This window comes from Schistocerca nitens, chromosome 6 (assembly GCF_023898315.1).
Source record: "Schistocerca nitens isolate TAMUIC-IGC-003100 chromosome 6, iqSchNite1.1, whole genome shotgun sequence".
In the NCBI taxonomy this organism is placed as follows: Eukaryota; Metazoa; Arthropoda; class Insecta; order Orthoptera; family Acrididae; genus Schistocerca; species Schistocerca nitens.
In genome coordinates this window covers 299,199,958-299,207,052 of record NC_064619.1, presented here as the reverse complement: position 1 = coordinate 299,207,052, position 7,095 = coordinate 299,199,958, and the positions used below count along the sequence as shown (strand labels likewise).

At 39.8% G+C, this 7,095-nt stretch overlaps 1 pseudogene; it reads left to right on the top strand.

The window, feature by feature from the left end:
* The first annotated feature begins 2,058 nt into the window (after window positions 1-2,058).
* On the top strand, window positions 2,059-2,176 carry LOC126263760 (5S ribosomal RNA; annotated as a pseudogene).
* The last annotated feature ends 4,919 nt before the right edge of the window (window positions 2,177-7,095 follow it).

Here is a 7,095-nt window from a genome sequence, read left to right as displayed (position 1 = left end):
GTGCCGACATTGTGCATGCTCTGTTGCCTGTGTCTATGTGCCTGTGGTTCTGTCAGTGTGATCATGTGATGTATCTGACCCCAGGAATGTGTCAATAAAGTTTCCCCTTCCTGGGACAATGAATTCACGGTGTTCTTATTTCAATTTCCAGGAGTGTATTTGTGGTTTGGGGAATACTTTCAGATATTCTGGGACGTGTTTTAGGATTCTGATATTTATGTTCATATCGGGACAGAATTTGTGAGTTGTGGGGAGGTGGGTTGGAAAGAGGAGGTGGATAGGTTGGCGGGGGATGTTTGGGATGATGGCCTTTGTGCTGGTATCATGTCTATGCATTTTTTAGTGTCTTTCTTGGTTTGGGGTTTTCAGGAATCTAAGATGGAAATTTACCTCATGGCTGCTTACTACATAGATAGGGTTTGTGGGACAGTCAGAGATAGGTGACTGTTGTATGTAGGGACATTAGTGGGATGTTGTGGCGACATCCGTGCGGTAGTGGCGTGTGTGCTTGGTGCTGACAACGGTGCTGATGACGCTGCTAACATAATATGACATTTCAAAGGGCATTTTCATGCGAATTCGTCGTGACAAAGTTATCGAGAACGTTTTATCGGCGAAGCATCTTTATCCACGTGTAAAAGAGGCCCCGTATTGTGTGAAACTCTCATAGTTACAACGGCGAAGGGCTCAGCTATTGCTGCGGTCTTAGAGGAGGGCTTAGAAGCAGAGAAAGGGGCAGCAAGAACACGCAGGGCCCCCTGAATAATACATTCGGTGCTCATTAGTCGTGCTGTCCGGCAGGGCGCGTAGTTTTTGCTGCTCCCCTGCCCTCCCCTCCGCGCCTTCCAGTCGTCGCTCTTCGCCCGGCGCTCAGCGCTCAGCCGGCGCACACGCGAGCGTTCGCGGACGCGCGCACACGCAGCGGCGAAGCGAATTAGATTAGGACGGCGGCAGCGGCGGCGGTGGCGGCAGCAGCAGCAGCAGGCATGCTTTTAGCGCTGATTACGGGCCGTACGCACCTGCTGCCTGCTACACCTGCCTGGGCACGCCAGGCGCCTGCACGCCCGCAACCCGCGACGCACGTGCCACGCTCTACCAGCGTGACGCGGGGTGTGGAAAACGGCCCCACGCTGAACAGCCCTTTCTGCCAAACCGAGAAACGTAGGCGGCATAAGCTTATAGTCTCGTACAGCGGATTTTATAAATGAAGAGGCGAAGATTTCACATCATTAACGGTGTCACGAAACCAAAAGAAACCTTGAAAGGCAGGTACGCTCCACAATAGAGGAAACGACAGATATAAACCAGACATTTCACGAAAGTATACTGTGCAGATGCGGGATTTCCGAGAACATCAACTGAGGCTAACGAGGCATCATGGGACCTATCACATAAATTTCGCGAGACATATTTTTTAATTTTTATTACCTGTCGATTATCGATGGTCTGAAGTTCAGGGAATCTCAGGAAAATTTCGAATGATTGAGAGGAAAATAGCTAAGGTTAATCTACTTAACAATGCCACTTCTCATAAGAATTCTCCCTTGCACGATGCACTACTCAATCCACCAACAACTCTACTGAAATTGTGTAAACCACCATGGGTTGATTCAGAATGTATCAGTGCTTTTACGTGACCTCCAGGTTGTGCTGTCCTTTCTCTCCCGACGTCGACTGAAGGCTGCCTGCGACGAATTAATTAATGGATAAGATATTTTATTTCTCGTACAGTTGCTGTTGTGATTGTATTTCGCTACGTCGCAGTTGCAAATCGTAGTATAACTAGGACTCAAAAGAATCCACAGTAACATTCATGTAAGTCACATCTTCTTCTGTTTAAAGATGATTCTTCAGTAGTAGGCCTTTACGCTAACAAAGGATAGACGCTTATATATCTTGGACGTAGAATGTTCAATTACGTTCGCGGTAGAAGTTTGCGATATTGTGAAACAAACGAAGACTTCTATACATCGATGTTCCAACAACATGATAATCTCTGTTGTCAATGTCCTCCCTTTTGTAATGATGGTATTTAACAGTACCCCTTTTATTTAGTAGGGCAACGGCCTTGCCGCAGTGGATACACCGGTTCCCGTCAGATCACCGAAGTTTAGCGCTGTCGGGCGTGGCCGGCACTTAGATGGGTGACCATCCGGGTCGCCATGCGCTCTTGCCATTTTTCGGGTTGCACTCAGCCTCGTGATGTCAATTGAGGAGCTACTCGACCGAATAGTAGCGGCTCCGGTCAAAGAAAACCATCATAACGACCGGGAGAGCGGTGTGCTGACCACACGCCCCTCCTATCCGCATCCTCAATTGAGGATGTTACGGCGGTCGGTTGGTCCCGATGGGCCACTTGTGGCCTGAAGACGGATAGCTTTTTTATTAAGTACACAAGCGTTTAAATAATTCACTTCATATGATTCAATAACTGCACCTCGTCAATGCGGTTTAAATGTGAGTGTTCATGCCAGCTATTATCGCAGTCATAGATAACACCCTTCTTGATGATTGGGATAATGCGTGTTCAAATATCACTCCAATGATAGTTCAAACTGACCTGTAAAGCGCCAATAATCTACCAAAAACCACAATTATATCGTACAAGTTCTTCAACAACGCTAAATGCCGTTAATAATTCTAATTGTTTCACTCGGTGTAACTGATATGTTCTGAATTCACAGTCGTAGTAATATCGTCCACTGATTTTCCCTTAACCATTAGATCACTATTAAACTGGTTAAACAACCATTAACAGTTCGTAAAGCTCCATTAGATTTTCGTACGCGTTGTATCCACTGTCCACATAGGCAATCAATTATTCGAATGCATGGTGTCTAATCTTTCTTTTATCCCTTGTTAGCTTCCTGTAATACGCGTTGTACCTGTTTTTCTGAAATCGTTTGTCATCTGCAACCATAGGTAACTTAATTTAGAAAACTTAATTACATAGCGAAATACAGCTGGAAATGCAGTTTATATTGTTTTACTTTATGTGTAAGATTGTGTTTGTGTGTGTGTGTGTGTGTGTGTGTGTGTTCGTGACTTAATGAGTTTGAGTCTTCTGATAATTCTTGGAGGGCAAAGAATAGAATTCCACTGCAGAGAGCTGTGCATTCGTTCATTTTTTCTTTTCCTTCTACTACAGCTTTCTATATTTTGTAGTATTCATCAGTTATTAGTTCCTGTGGGAGGTGTTGCATTATTTCAGATTTTTTAGGTCAATGTTGGAATGAGTTGGCCTGTGTTCCATATCTGTACTTTGTAGAATGACAGCTGTTATTTTTTGTATTCTTCTGTGTACCTAATATTGAAATTTCTGCTTGTCTGTCCAATATGAATTGAAATGAAGTCTTGACATGCCAGCTGATAAATATCAGATTTACTGTGTTTGTCTGTACTGGTATTGGTTGTCCTTAATTTTTTCTGTACTGGGTTATCAGTTCTGTAGACGTTTTTAAGTACTTGTTTTGTATGTTGCCCATCATGTGAGCTGTTTTACTGTCGTAACTGCGTTTTGTTTATGTGCATTTGTGTTCTGTGTGCTTGTGTTCAGTGCGATTAAATTCTATGTGCTTGTGTTTGTATGTTAATAGTGATCTTACTGTTTTTGTGTGCCAGGTGCTGTAGTGATTGTGTCCTATCTGTTCTCAAAGGTATTTGTTTGATTATCTGCAGTTAATTTTTGTATTTGTCCTTACTGAATTGAATTTTTTACAGTCTATGCAACAAGTATAAAAATTGGCTTTTTTGTATTATAGCGTAATTCCAGTTTTTATGTATGGGTGTGCTGGTGGTGGAGAGTTTCTGTACATAGAAAATTTATGTTGATTGTTGTATCCGAGTAGTGTGAGGTCAGGGAAATTTAAATTTTTGTCCTTTTCTGTTTCTCTGGTAAATTTTATTTCCAGGCAGACTGTTTTTGTTATTCTTGAATTGTTGGATGGGAATGGGTATTTCATATAAGAAGCGTATGATGCCATCTACATACTGATGCCAATATACTGTTCTTCACTGTTTGGGCCTTACTATAGTTCCAAATATTTTATTCTCAGTATGCCTAAGAAAGAGGTTGGCTAGGAGTCAATTGGTTGGTGACCTCATGGATAGCTTATCTTCCTGTGAGTTGAACTTGTTATCAAATGAAAAATAGTTTTCCTCTATGACTGCTTTTAGAATGTTTATTATTTCTTTTATGTGGAGCTTGGGAATGTCGTTACATTGTTCTAACTGCTATTTGCTGCTGTCAGTGGTTTCTACGGCGGAAATATTAGCGTACATGGATGTGATGTTGAATGATGTGGTTGAGGCACTTGTGGATATATTGATGTGTTTGATATTTTGTGTTGTGTATACATTTGCTGTTTGTGTGCACATAACTTACCTGTAAATATATATGTATTTCTCTAACTACATGATGTACTGGTATGCATCTGAAATTAAAAACTTGCATGATGGTAAATCCTGCTTATGGATTTCTGGTTGTTTACTTGGGGTTGAAGCTCTTTTTTCCCGTGTTTGCTTTAACAATACGTATGTTTTTGGATGGGTCCACCTTTAGCAAAACACAATTTTGTTTTTCATCCCAGACATGTTTCTCTGCTGTTGCAGCATCTTCAATGGGCTTTTGTTTTATACTTGTTAAAGATAAAGAATTTTCTCTACTATTTGTATACATCTAAATATTAGTTTTTAAAATCGTAATTACAGATATTTGAAGAAACACATAAAATTATGTATTCATGCCTTTTTACCACATGGTATGGTTTTCCAGGTGTATTTTGTTTCTACAGTGACTGTTTTGTTTAACAGTTTGCCATCTGCAACCACATGCACATTAAGATAGACTTTAAGGTGTATGTGGTTTGAGATGGCAAACTGTGAAACAAAACAGTCACTGTGGAAACAAAATACATCTGGAAAACCACACCATGTGGTAAAAAGGTATGAATACATAATTTAGTGTGTTTCTTCAAATATCTGTAATTACGATTTTAAAAACTAATATTCAGATGCATACAAACATTAATGAACATTCTTTATCTTTAACAGCCATAAAATAAAACGCCACTGAAGATACTGCAACTGCAGTGAAACGTGTCTGGGATAAAAAACAAAATTGCGTTTTGCTAAAGGCCGACCCTGTCCAGAAACATATGTATTCTGGTTGCTTGTTTAGAGTCAATGCCTTGGGGTTTTCTGTTTAAGCCATTTCATTTTCAATTTTGTGAATATGTATGTGATTTTCCTTAAAAGCGTTCATGTATTTTTTCAGTACGTTTGTGTTGGATCATGGATTGTGCCCTAGAAATCTTTTGGGTTTTATTTTTGTATTCCTCGAGTTTCATTAGTATAATTTGCCCGTGTCTGCTTTTGTGATGACAGCTCTGTGGTTTCTAAGTTTGTTCATTATTCTTATGGGTGTTTTTTCTTCATTTTTGTTCCTGGCAATTTGTTACTTGTGTTTCCCTTTATTATACATCAATTTTAGTTTGCAGTTAACTCATCTGTACAACCTGCATTGAATTTAGAGTTATGGTTCGTTTCTTTTTGTTTTACTATGTTTCCATTTTCTATGATAAGATTCCCACTGTCTTGTATGTAAGTTGTGTACTGACATTGGATTTAGGTCGTTTTTCTGCCAAATTAATTTCTAGTTTGGTAAGTCGTATGTCTGTAATGTTAAACATACATTTATGGAATATGTGGTTTGTTTATTTTCTGTTCCTATATTCAGTTGTTTTGTCTTTTTTGAAAATTTCGTTTAATTTTTGTTGTTGCTTTCCCCATTTTATTTTTATTAATGTTGCTGTATTTTGTTGCAGTTTATTCATGGTGCTATTAAACATTTCACACAAACATAGATACAGTTGTCAAAGTCTAATACCAAAATGAGATTCAAAATTATTACCCAGTTTATATTCAACTGTTCATGATCTTGTTTTCGTAAACAGTGAGACAGTGCAAGTTTAAAGTGCTGTTTCATAACGAACGTAACAAGAAAAGATACAAAGCAAATACAGACACTGGCTGCACTGGGCATAATCTCTTCGGTGTGGGTGCACACCAGGCACAAACTCTAATGGGAATCGGCGAGATGCCGCCAGTAATGGGAGTAATAGGCAAGAGGCACTACATTAGTTGTGTTTGGGTAAGTTGGGAATTTGGGTCTGCTGGAGGCATGCTAGGGTAGTCTGTGCAATTGTGTTGACCAATATGTCTGGATAGCTTGGTGGTCAGAGCATCTGCCTAGTAAGTGGGAGACTCAGGTTCGAATCCCAGTCCGGCACAAATTTTCAACTTTCCCCACTGATTTAAATACCTGCCCAGTTGCAGCCAATGTCTTTATTTCAAAATGGTTCAAATGGCTCTGAGCACTATGGGACTCAACTGCTATGGTTATCAGTCCCCTAGAGCTTAGAACTACTTAAACCTAACTAACCTAAGGACATCACACACATCCATGCCCGAGGCAGGATTCGAACCTGCGACCGGACTGCGCGCCTAGAACCGCGAGACCACCGCGGCCGGCTGTCTTTATTTCCTTTATGTCTTAATTCATAGTGGCTGCTGGATCAATAGGTGTCTGTTATTTTGAACATGTCCAAACCAACAGACACCACATATATATAATTAAAAAACCTGTAAAATAACGTATAAGCATTGTGCATCCACAAACACAAATATAAATACCGATACACTATCTTTCACATACAGTAAAATAGTATAAATTAGAACAGTCTAATTTTCCCAAACATAATTTTCGATGTAAAGATTTTTTTTTTTTGTATGACGTTCTCTGTGTTTACAGGTGACATACTGTAAAAGAAAAAACGTTGTAAGTGAAAGTACAGAAAGCTATGGGAACTTCAGCATGTACTAACAAGATACATGTTAAAAATACCTCTTTACAAATTTGTGAATATTTTACTTAAAAATTGAAATTATGTGTGCACTGACAGTAAATAGCAATTTTTACTGGTGTTTGATAGAAGGCAAATACAAAACCCAAGGATGCTGCTTTAACTTAGGCCAAATATGTCTGGGTAAGCAAGAAGAAAAATTGTGTTTGCTGAAGGGGTGGAAACTATTTAA